Source organism: Erythranthe guttata, chromosome 4, assembly GCF_056151865.1.
Source record: "Erythranthe guttata isolate IM_541 chromosome 4, IM_541, whole genome shotgun sequence".
NCBI lineage: Eukaryota > Viridiplantae > Streptophyta > Magnoliopsida > Lamiales > Phrymaceae > Erythranthe > Erythranthe guttata.
In genome coordinates this window covers 16,454,102-16,467,583 of record NC_142536.1, presented here as the reverse complement: position 1 = coordinate 16,467,583, position 13,482 = coordinate 16,454,102, and the positions used below count along the sequence as shown (strand labels likewise).

Sequence of the window (13,482 nt, the reverse complement as noted above, 5' to 3'; positions counted from 1 at the left end):
GGTTGACCTACCGGAAAAAAAATGTTTTCAAAGAAAAAAAAAGTCAATGCCGGAGACCGGTGGTCACGGCGGCGACCGGCGGTCTCCGGTGGTGGCGGTCAAAATTGAAATTATGGTCAAAATTAGTTAATTGGTAAAATTGGGCTAAATTGGGATGTAAATCATGAAATTAGAGTTGAATTATTTGGTTTCTAGGAATTGAGGGTCATTTTGGTATATATAAAAATGTTTTCCTTATTTACAAATAGATTTGAATGAACTGGAAATATTTGAAAGACAAAAAATTTGGATGTCCTCCTTTTTAAAAAGTGCCCTTGTTATGGGCCTCTTTGCCATTAACCCTTCTTCTTCCAAATATCCGTTTTGTCCGCAAGATACTCGCGGCATTGCAATGGAATTTGAACAGTTGTCCCAGCATCATCCTAATCGATTATTTTGACGAACATGGCCAAGTCCACTATCAATCAAACAATATACTGCATAAATTACCGATTTCTTATTCAATGCCAACCCGTAATCAAGTATAAGCGATAAATTATACTAGGCATAAATTACGTGTGACAATCTCTACTTAGAAAACGTAAAACAAATAAATCTAAATTCTCGGGTGATTTGGATTCAAGCAATTAGCCTTGGTATGAAGTTAGATAAGTGGTGTATCTTTGCGTGGGCAAGTGTTTTTTAGGAAACTGTCATGAAAAATATGGATCGATACTTAACCAAAATGGTCCATGACTCCATGGTCTATTCTCATGCATAACAACCTATTTTTGGTGGAATTGAATTTATTTAATTATGTGGGCATGCATTAATGTTTTTGGGTGTTATTTTGATCTTTTGTTCCCCGAGTGAGAGTGACATGTAGAGACAAATAGTAGGCATATATAAATGAACCTACAGCCTATTACCTATAGGTGGACTAGGTAAATCTCGAGTTTCATGCAACAACACGCGAGCTGCATGCATCTGTTGTTGCATCTGTTGTAATAAACTACACTATGCTAATCTCACCACGTGTCACTAGTAGAAAAATGATTTTTTACTACGATCATTAACCGTAGCAAAATGTATCAAATTCGTACTAAAAAGGCTTTTGCTACGCACCTGCTACGAATTTGCCCCGTAGCATATACGGGCGTGACCAAAACTTTGCTATGGTAAATAGCCGTACCAAATACTTTTTTGTAACGGTAAATCCTAGTATTTACTATGACTTTAAAATTGCTCCATAGTAAAAGGTACCTTTTATTACGGTTTTTTACCGTAGCAAAAAGTTTCGTAGTAATAAGCAAATTTTCTACTAGTGTGTGACGAGTCACGAGTTTGATCTAGAGAACGTTTGGAAGAAAAATTCAAACCTAGGTCAAATGACACCATGCTTTCTTACTATATACCCACTAGGCTGAAGAAAAAACACGGACCATTGATGCATTTTTTGCCAAGGAAAGGAAACGCGCCTAGCTCATAGGTTAGTTGCGATATATGTTTCGAATATTTTGGAAGATGATATTCTTCTAACCCTACGTGCTATGCAAGCCTAACAATCTCCTATTTTTTTCCTCAAGAAAAAAGAAAAAAAAAAAGGCAAATATATATCTAACCACGTTTTTATATTTGTTATGGACAAAACTAATTAAAAATCGGTTTCCATCATGACTAAAATTTTACAAGATTAATTATGGAAAACAAAATTCTCTAAAACTATGTATGCTTGGTGAAAGACTTAAAAACTCCTACCTTTGACAACTAAGGTCATGTGTGGAGATGCTTTAAAAACAATAGAAGCTCGTGTTTGTAAGTAAAATTTGAAACAATAATTTATTTTTAAAAGTGGAAGTGTGTAAATATCATGAAAAATCAATTTAAATTAATTAATACATACATCAAAATAGCAAATTTAAAGTATACTGATTTAAATTTAATTTTACAAATTTATTGGAACATGAATGTATATACAGTTGAACCTCTATAAATTTATACAGTCGGGACTAGGGGAATTCTATTAATTTAGCGAATTATTAAATTATCGAGTTAATAATTTAACATATTTTCACCGAGTCGGGATTGAGAAAAACTATTATTTAACCGAGGTTATTAATTTATCGAGGTTCTACTGTATTAGTAATATATTAATTAGGTTTACGGTTGTCTTTTGTCTCCAATAGGTTATCGGCTTTCTGCAGTAAAGACAAGCTCATCGAGTTCTTGTTGGCGGTGGTTGCTGGTGGTGGCGCGGGGGTTGGGGAAATTGCAATCAAGTCCTTAAATTAAGTTTCAGAAATTTAGCATAAATTGTAATTTGACCCCTAAATTTGTTTTTATTCAATTTGGCCTGTATTTTGATGTTATTCTAATTTATATTTTTTTTATTGAAGGGTATATTCTAATTCAATTTGGCAGGTTGAACAAATACACGATACCAACAAAAAATAAGTATTTCACTCTCACATCTCTCTCTCTCTCTCTCTCCTCCCCTGTTTTTCTTTTCTCTACAAACACTCTTCTGGAGAAACTTGGCCAACATCAATCACTGGGTCAACACAAAGTCAATTTTTAGGGGAAATAAAATGGCAATTGTTTTGAACCTTGCCTGGCTGATTTGTACGATGTTTTTATTTATTTATTTATGGGAATTAATATATTTAGTGTAAGTTCAAGTTCAATCGAAGAAAATTGTTGGTTGGAAGGAATCTGTGTGTATAAGGAGAAACTTGACAAAACATGAATTTTTGCTGCTGATTGCTGAACTACCAAATCTAGTGTTACTTGACATTTGACGTACTATATATGTATATATATAAATGTGTGACGGGCGGGCGGTTTTGCTGGGTTTATGTTCACCCTAGCTATAGCAATTGCCCTTACATATATTTTGACGCAAATGTTCAAGCTTTGATTTTGGCCGAAATTTATTAATTTTCTACAAAGTTTAAAATGTTGAAACAAGCAGTTTGAGATGCTTTTAAATTCAAATAAGCAATGCAGTTGGAGTGAGTTGTTGGATAGTATTGCGCTTATTGAGTAAATGAATGGATATTATGAATACATAAAGAGTTTCACGCAAAATGGTACATTCTAAAAAATAGCTAAAAATATCAATTGTCAAAAAATAAAATCTATTAAAATGAGATAACACTGGCAAAACAGGTAACCCAAAATAAAGATATGGCAGAAGAATGGGAATGATCACATAAAACTTGGGGAAATCCAAAAAACCCGTTCACCTCACCATAACAGTCAAGGCCACTTACAATACCACAAAAGATTGGCGGAACAAGTATAACGGCTGCAAAAAGTGTGGCATCATGCGGCAAACAGACAACTCAATAAATAGACCCAAACAAACTATGATCACACCATTCATGTCTATCATAGAATAGACGATAACCTGCCTAATATGAAAAACTACTAAAAATAGACATTAACGAAAAAAAAAACATGAAAATCATGGCACATATGTAGAGGATTGGCATCAAAATATTTTTTCATTTTAAGTTAATATTAAGCAAGGTATACTTATACTACATGTCCTTTTAGTATTTACTAATTTGCTAATTGTTGGCGCCAGATTTCTGTTAGTGATGATTGAAGAAATCCGTCATACCTTCGAATTCAAAGATTGGTAAAAATTTATTTTCATGTTTATTTTGGAATTAATTAGAGTCCTATTCTTGGAATATTTTTATTATGACTTAGATTTATTTCCATGTATTATATTCTAGTTAGGTATCTTTTGTACTTATCTAGAATAGAAGTAGAAATCGACTAGGATTCTATTACCTAGTTACATCGATTTCTTTAGGTTTAAGCTAGGTTTAGAAGGCTTATTTTCGTCCTTATATAAGCCGAACCAGTAAGAACATGTAGTTTTAATCGAAAAATTCCAGCATAAAGGCTTTGAAGGGTGCAGCCGGTGCTGCAGCCCTGTCTGCACGTCAGGTGTGGCAACACGACGAGTTTCTTCTACCAGGCCATAAAGAAGATCGGCGTTTCGAGAGAAGTGCTTAAAAGATCTCGGGAGAGGTCGGCCCGCCGTCTGAAGGGAGTTCATCATTGGAGGGAGTCCAAAAGTGCGGATGGAGGAATTGCTTAAATATCAACAAGTTCGAGTCGTGTGCAATAACGGCATATAACATAAAGAGGGATTTTATTAAGTCCAATATTGTACATTTAAATCTGAACTAGTTTGCGAGTCGTCGTGGATGTAGGGTACATTTGTATCCGAACCACATTAAATTATTGTGTTCTTTTATTTATCTTTTAGTAAATTAATTATGTATACACACAAGAATTCTGTTACCACACGTAATGTCGTAACAATTAATATGTCTCAACAGCATGAGTAGATTTTCATAGGCATATAAATTAACACTAATGATTAAGTAAAAATAACTACATAATAGTTCATCTCCACTCTGAAAGAAATCTTCAAAGTTAACTAAATTTTGCTTTTTCTTTTTCCTTGATATGTTAAAGGGTAAATTACGAACACCCCCTGAGGTATGGTTAATTTAAGAAAAAACCCCTCTTGTTTGGATAATTACATCTACCCTCCTCAACTATGATTTTTCCTTACACCTCCATCCTTATGGTGTCAAATTCAACATAATTATCTAGATTTCATGGAATGTGCTCTAGTTTGTACTCTTTTTATGTAAAAATACAGTTTATGATGCACCACAATCTGATATATACAAGCCAAAAAACACATATTATGATCATCTTGCTTCAAAATGTAGAGTTCGAATGGTATAAAACGAGTACAACAGAGATAATATTCCATATAATCTCGAAGATTCCACTAAATTTGAGGAGTTGAGTGGGTGGTTGTAATTATCCAAACAAGAGGAGGATTTTTGTAATTTGAATATACCTCAGTGATGGTTGTAATTTACCCTATGTTAAATGATAAAATCTTAGTGAGGAATACTAAAATATATAAGACAATCTAGAGATAAGAGATTAAAAGGAGACCGTTAAATGTAATTTAGAATATTAAATGAGTCGAAGGGAGACTACTAGTAAGATTTATCAACAAATTAATATTGACAAGTATTTACTCAAATTCTTGACAGTATAATCTAGGTAAGTTAGATGTCACACCTAATTATTTATATTTGGTGGATTTGAACCATAAATCTACATATAATCCACAGACTTGCGGACCAATATAGAGATGTGGGGGTGGGGGTGCTTCCGACCCTGCAGGTTTTTTTTTTCCTACCACTTTTTTAAAAAAATAATTTATTTTTGGTATTTATATGTTAATTTATAGACTTTACCCTCAAGATTTGAATTTTGTACACTTTTAGCTCAAAAAATACATTTTTCCTTCTCTTAATTAACACCCATATTTTAGCCCCCACCAAAAAGTTCCTAGATCCACCCCTGTGTATGTGTACTTAGTGGATAGTTACTTAATCATATCTGCGATTCAAATCCACTCAGTATAAATAACCAGGTGTAACATCTAACTCCCCATATAATCTTCAGATTATTTTTCGGGGAAAACTAGCTCCAACATTAGATTTTCTTGAGAGAATTGCATGCATGCACTACAAGAAAAACGTGTTTTAACAACATGCGTTACGTGTTGTTACTGCGATAGACAACACGCAGACGCGTGCGGTCAATCTTCATGTTGTTAAATCATTGCTACATTTCACCACGCTCTTCGAACATTGTCGATTGAATAAATGGCCGTTGTATAAAACCGATGACAACACGTTACGCGTATTGTTAAATGTAATTAACAACACGCACCTACGTCTCGTAAATAGTGTGACGACAATGGTTCCATGCCCGTTGTAATATATTAACAACATTTTTCCGCAACTTGTTAAAACACATACCACAAGCCATCACGCATGTAGTCATAGAGGAAATAACAACACTTGGCCCGTGTTGCCGGTAGAGTAGTAACAATACTCTCTGACTGTTGTAGTTAACATTTTAACTATATGTCTTGCGGCTTGTAGTTAGTATATTAACAATATGCTGCTCGCGTTGTTGTTAATGCAGTAACAATACGCCACTTTTGTTGTTGTTAATACACTCTGCACTTGTTGTTCATATCTATCCCTACACGTTTGTTTTATAAAATGTAATAAGTTATTTACGTTTTTTACCTGCTTCAAGCTGTACAATATATTTATCAAATTTCACTATTCCATTAACTAACAAAAACTAAATGTAAAATAAAATTAGGAATTCAAAATTGAATAATCAAAATCACAAAACCATCCATAATATTCTAATCAACTTGTCCATGTACTCGAAACATAGTACGAATGCTAAGACAAAAAAAATTAACATTGAACTTGTCGTAGTTTCAAAAAAAAAAAAAGAGACTAAGCTTACATGCTATTCATGTAAAATATCCATCTACTCTTCACATTCCCACAACTTTCCTCAATTTCCCCGACGACAATAAATATTACGAATTTGTCAATACCAATGACAAGAAAGAATAACAATTAACAACAAATATTGTATATAATCAGTATATGTATCAGATTAAAACCATACAGTTAATGAATAATACCTTCAATGGCGATTTTAATAGAACTTTTTGGCCACGCAATTGTACTGCCTAAATCCTCACCGAGCTTGCTGAATTCATCGTTGGATCTAACCAACCGCAGATCGTCATTGTAAACGTGGTCAACCCAAACCTTCCAAAAATCTCTTCCAAGAGGAGCATGATGAACTTTAGCGCTTGGATCAACCGATGCGATGCGTCCTTCAGCCACAACTTCCTCACCTTCAATATACCAATGTAATAGTTGGCACTTCTTATTCATTGTGGGTTGGTTTGGTAAATGATGGCTTCCTTGTTCTGACTGATATCATTAGATCATTTAAGGAACTCAATATATTAGTTGTTGATTAATTTAAAACAATAAAAAATTTTATGATTACTTAAACTAAATAAAATTGTATGTTAATGTTTCTAAAATTCATACATATTTATTCATTCGTTGTTTCTAATACATGACGAAACATTAAACGATACTTTAATTCGAAACGAACATAATAGTAATCCTACAGAAGTAATTACACAAAAGTCGATTAATTAAAATACTTTATCTAGACATTTATTTATAAGACAGTTGTCTTACGGTTTAAGGTTATTTTCCGAGACAAATAAGCCGTGGAAGCCATAGGGCACCCGACCAGGCAACCAAACTTTAGCAACAATTTCAAGGTTCGGGGATTTGGCATTCATAACCAAGAACCACGATTCATCTGTGTTCTCATCGTGCACATATGTCACTAGATAGCCATCATCCTCCTCAGCAGCTGGATTATCGGGCTCCCTCGCAACAAAATAAGGTTCACCTCCATAACAGCCCGGCCCGTATAATCGGCTCGCCACTATACTATCATCACTATTACCATCAGGTGGCCCCGACGAAATCGATAGGTCTATTTTCATCACCCCCGCTGCTTTAGGCAACTGGTCTGTCACAGTTGCGTATATATACCTGTTGTATATATATGTTACTTTTAGCCAGTGCATGCATGCATTTAAATTAAGGAGTGTAGTATATTATATATATGGATAAATTACACCCACACCCCTGAGGTATGCTAAAATAACTTTAAGGTCCCTGTGGTATCAATAATTACACTCACCCCTGAAACATAGTTAGAAGAAACTCTAATGGATAATGCATAATTAGATACGTATAGTTATGTATATTATAGCTATACCTGTTCTTCTTTTGGGCATATTGAGGATTGATCACTCCCATGTCAAGGTTCTTGTCGGAAACCGGAAACCTAGCCACTACCTTCTTCGCCTTGGCGTCAATAGTAATTTTCTCCAACGACAGCTGTCTCGTTTCCATTTGATCCATGGCGTGCTCCACCGTCAAAGTGTTGGACGCAACCATAACGATTGTGTCTCCGTCTTCTTCCCATGCATTCACCACGTGCAAAATGTTTAGACCCGGAACATCGAACCACGTCATCTCCGACTCGTCGTCGGCGTACTTGGGCATGACTCCGATCCTCGGAGTCTTACGTGGATCGACTCCCACAGGAGATTTCCCCCTGAGAATCTCCATCGGCTCCATCACGATCTGAGTGTCCGGGAATACAGCGTAGTTTTGCGTGACGGCGAAATCGTGAACGAACGAGGCGCGATCCAACGAGTATATGGGCACCTCTTTCTGCTTCCTCCCGTCGGGGCTGATTCTGAACACCGTCATGAAAGGGCGCCGGAGTATGTTGTACCGGAAGGCGAAGACCTCTTTGGTGGCCGGATCGAACTTCGGGTGGGCCGTCATGCTCGTGAACGGCTCGCCGTGGAAGATCTGGCGGCCGACGGTCACCAAGTCGCCGCCGGAAGTGAGTTCGACGGCGTAGGGGAAATCGGACTCGCACAGGGCGTACAGCCTCCCGCAGAAGAAGCCCAGGCTCGTGTTGGCCTGCCCGAAGCCGTTGGCCACTGGGTCGAACTGCCCGGCGAGCACCCGCGCGGCGGCGAGTACAAACCGCGCGGCGGAAGCAGAGAAGACACTCGGGAAAATGGGGTAACCCATTTTCTTCTCCACCTGGTACTTATAAGTCTTGACGTAGCGGCTGCAGAAAGTGGCCTTCCCGCCGGAGATTCTGACGGAGTGGAGCATCCCGTCGCCGTCGAGTAGGTGGTAAGGGCAGCCGGGAGGGGTGAACTGAGGGTTGGGCCCCACGCGGATGTACGCGCCGTCGAGGCAGCTCGGAAGGTAGCCTTCCACTGTCTCACAGGCGGTGGGCGGAAGCTCAGCCACCGGCGCGAAGTTTCCGGCGAGCACTTTCTTCGGGTCGATGGAGGGGTGTAGGGGTGAGTCCTCCAGGAACGTGGAGATGAAATCATCCATGGATTTGAAGATTCTTTCGATCAAGTTAATTTTCATGGGAGGCAGCGCTGAGTATTTCCGGCGGCGGAAGAGCTTTTCCGGCGCCGGCATTGCCAGAGGCTTGGCTGATTTGATGACGGCTGTAAATTTTTGATGGCTCTTCTTAACATTAATATTATTATTTCGAGGAAATATTCTTGCATGGAAGGAAGAAGAAAGAGATTCCATTATCTTAATTATTACTCCTAACTTGTTTTATTTAACTACATATTTTCTTGGTAATATGCATGATACTTATATATAGAGATACAAAATTTGAAAATTGACCGTAAGTATTACTCCCTCCACAAAATTAAATATGCACGAAATCTCTGGATTCAGTTACCTACTAAACGCGTTAAGGCACTAATAAGGTATTATTTGGTGGACGTTGTCATCTTAAAATGTATATTTAGGTAACATAGAATATTTTGTCATTACCAACCCTCGATTGGAGAGTTGGTACCTAACCTTTACCAATAGGATAATGGTCTAGGGTTCGAGTCCCCCCTTCCCTACTGTTACCCCCTTAATCGGTGATATCGGTAATGACTCGAGTGTGGCCGAGTCATGACCGATAAATGGTGCCAAGTGGGGATTGGCACAAGGCAGCCACACAATCGGCCAATGAGTGGTCGAGTGATCGGCAAGCATTTGGGGTGCTTGGCCGAGAAAAGCAAGGATCGGCTTGATTCAAGTGGGAACGGTGATCGAAAGTACTTGTGGCTGGCACGGGCGTTGCTCGGCAGCAAAGACGGACAAAGCGTGGGCAATAATCGGCATGTGGCCGATAACGTGGGCAAACGAACGTTCGAGGGAAATCGACCACGACTTGACAAGTGTGGGCAAAATTGGCAAGGCAAGCAAGGCAGCCCGATGAGCGGGCGTGCCGATGACCGTGTGGGCAAAGACTGGCAAGTAATCGGTAAAGGAAGGCAAACGTGCGGAAAAGGCAAGGCAGATGGGCTGCCTAGCAACCGACCGGGCTGTTTGGGCCGTTTGGCGCGCACGGGCGCGCCCGGTCAAGTTGGGCTTCGGAAATCAGCCTTGTGGGCGGATTTGAGGCAGTTATGGAGCGGTTGAGGCCTGGAAATGCATGAAAACTGCCCCTTATTACTTGTAATAGTTAGCCAAGTGTCATGTTTGTATGCTGCCATGTGTCCTTAGGTAGTTTTGTGTGAAAACTACCTTTTCCTTGTATTTATTTGGCTATGAGTGCACAAATCCGAGGTATCTAGCATATGAGAGTTCAGATTGCAATTGTTGGGCAATTCTGAGTGAGGATTTTGTGTGTGCACCTTAGTCTCCTTTGTATTCGTTGTGGGAATTAATATAAAGGTTGGGCATTGCCCGTAAACGTGTTTGTGTGTTTGATTTCCGCTGCATACTCTTGTATTCGTTTACGTGGCTGAAAAGACTTGTGTTTGTGCGTGTTTGTGCGAAGAAAATCGTGAGGAAGGCTGACTGATTTGGTGGGCAAATCAGGCCGTACGGGCGGAAAATTTCGGTGATAAATTAACCCCTGTAACAGTTGGTATCAGAGCCAGGTTCAAGGGTTCTGAACGTGTTGCTGTTTCGGCATGGCTGAAGATTTTGGTTCTTCGACAAATCCAAATCCTACTCGTGTGATGTTGCTAGATATGGAATCAAGGCTGCAACGTCTTGAAGCCTTGGTTGGGCCGCCCCTAGATCCAACGGATCCACCGATCTTACAAAGACTTGCTGATGGGAAGCGAGATATCGATCGTTTGTCAAGATCGTTGGACGATCTGCCCGAATTTGTGGAGGGCAGATTCACGTCCGTTGCCGAGGAGATGGGACTCCTCATTGATGCCGTTGAGACGAAGCTTGATGGGATGCTTACAGATCTGGCGGTGCTTAAGAGGGCTGTTCGTAATGAAGGCTCGAGTTCTGAGGACAGAACATCGGGATCCAAGGTTCGTGTGCCGGAACCGACTGCGTTTGATGGTGTACGCAGCGCCAAAGAAGTTGAAAACTTCGTGTGGGATATGGAGAATTACTTCGAGGCAGCGAAGGTTCCGGATCGCGAGAAAGTTACCATTACAAGTATGTATCTTGTGGGCGATGCAAAGTTGTGGTGGCGTGCTCGTTTGTCAGACGATGCAAGTGCTAACCGAGTCAAGATCGAGACTTGGGAGGTGCTGAAACGGGAGTTGAAAGAGCAATTCCTACCTTGCAACGTGGGCTGGATTGCAAGGGAATCCCTTCGGCAATTGAAGCACAAGGGAACCGTGAGGGAGTATGTCAAGGAATTCAGTTCTCTGCTCCTTGACATACGTGATATGTCCGATGAAGATAAGCTGTTCAACTTCATGGCTGGATTGCAGCCATGGGCCCAAACCGAGTTGCGGAGACAAGGTGTGAAGGATCTGCCAAGTGCCATCTCGGCAGCGGACCGACTTGTCGATTACAAGGTGATGGGGGCCGATGATTCCGATAAGGAATGCTCGAAGAAGGACAAGTCCAAGGGAAAGAAGTTCGGTGGCAAGGGTGGCCGAAATTGGAAGCAAAAAGAGAGCGGTGATGGCGAGGGATCCACGGCGCATGCCAAGACCGGTGGACAGCCCGTCGTCAACAAACAGAACCGTGGGTGCTTTCTATGTGATGGCAACCACCGAATGAGGGACTGCCCTAAGAGGAGCAAGTTGAATGCTTTGATGCGGGAGTCGGATAGTGAGGAGTCGGACGAGACGAGGAGTGCGAATCCGATTCAGTTGTTGAGTGCTTTGGTCGTGGACAAGGCACCCAACGGCACCAAGGGCTTGATGTATGCCACGGTGCTGATCAATGGCAAAGAAGTGAAGGCGATGGTTGATTCGGGAGCAACTCACAACTTCGTTGCCGAGAGAGAAGTCAAGAAGCTGGGCTTGACTCTCTCAAAACATGCAAGTCAAGTGAAGGCTGTTAATTCAGAGGCGGGGCCGGTGAAAGGCAGAACCGATGTCGATCTAGTGATCGGTTCTTGGAAAGGGCAGTGCGGGCTGACTGCCGTACCACTAGACGATTTCGATGTGATATTGGGGCAAGAGTTCCTACTTGCTGCCAAGGCTGCGGTGATACCGTTTCTCGGTGGGTTGATGATTATGGATGAAGAGCATCCATGCTTCGTCGAATGCTCGTACGTGACGAAAGCAAAGGCGGGAAAGAAACCGGTGGCTATGTTGGCTGCGGTGCAATTGGAGGCAGAATCGAACGACGAGGAGTCATCGAGCCAAATTGCAGCCGTTAGAAACAAGACGGTGAATTCTCGGGCTGGTTTGCTTGTACGTGCATTGCCGAGAAACGAGTCATGGGCAGAAGGCAAGTTGAGGTATTCATTTGGGCTTATGAATGGGCAGTGTGGCCTTACTTTTGTTCCAAGTTGCTGCCGTGCGTGGCACAACTCGTGGGTTCGAAATGTGGTATTCTCTGAATTTCTGTGGCATGTTGGGTTTTTGTTGGGCTGGTTTCTGTTGTTGATGAAATGGGAGCCGTGCTTGGGTGATTTCCGTGGGTTGGTGATCTCCTTTCTTGGTTGGCTGGACAATCAAGATAAAATACTAGTTGTGCCAAAAACTAGTATTTTCACTTGTGGTTGGGTGCTGCCGTTTGAACGTGGTTGGCGTTCGTTTTTCCGAGGGCTGAAAGAATTTGTGGGAAGTTCGTGGGATCAGACTTGGAATATTTTGGGTTTCGATGTGGTGCTAGTGCTCAAGCACAATCGAAGACGGTGGCAAGACAAGTGGAAAGCTGAAGCCGATGGTGTCGGTTCGACGAGGGCGTCGAACACCGTTGGTGGGGGAGGTCTGTTACCCCCTTAATCGGTGATATCGGTAATGACTCGAGTGTGGCCGAGTCATGACCGATAAATGGTGCCAAGTGGGGATTGGCACAAGGCAGCCACACAATCGGCCAATGAGTGGTCGAGTGATCGGCAAGCATTTGGGGTGCTTGGCCGAGAAAAGCAAGGATCGGCTTGATTCAAGTGGGAACGGTGATCGAAAGTACTTGTGGATGGCACGGGCGTTGCTCGGCAGCAAAGACGGACAAAGCGTGGGCAATAATCGGCATGTGGCCGATAACGTGGGCAAACGAACGTTCGAGGGAAATCGACCACGACTTGACAAGTGTGGGCAAAATTGGCAAGGCAAGCAAGGCAGCCCGATGAGCGGGCGTGCCGATGACCGTGTGGGCAAAGACTGGCAAGTAATCGGTAAAGGAAGGCAAACGTGCGGAAAAGGCAAGGCAGATGGGCTGCCTAGCAACCGGCCGGGCTGTTTGGGCCGTTTGGCGCGCACGGGCGCGCCCGGTCAAGTTGGGCTTCGGAAATCAGCCTTGTGGGCGGATTTGAGGCAGTTATGGAGCGGTTGAGGCCTGGAAATGCATGAAAACTGCCCCTTATTACTTGTAATAGTTAGCCAAGTGTCATGTTTGTATGCTGCCATGTGTCCTTAGGTAGTTTTGTGTGAAAACTACCTTTTCCTTGTATTTATTTGGCTATGAGTGCACAAATCCGAGGTATCTAGCATATGAGAGTTCAGATTGCAATTGTTGGGCAATTCTGAGTGAGGATTTTGTGTGTGCACCTTAGTCTCCT

The 13,482-nt window shown here is 41.3% G+C and overlaps 1 pseudogene; it reads right to left on the bottom strand.

Annotated features, from left to right (window-relative positions):
* Window positions 1-7,117: 7,117 nt before the first annotated feature.
* LOC148771277 (putative carotenoid cleavage dioxygenase 4, chloroplastic pseudogene) lies at window positions 7,118-8,941 on the bottom strand (annotated as a pseudogene).
* Between the last annotated feature and the right edge of the window lie 4,541 nt (window positions 8,942-13,482).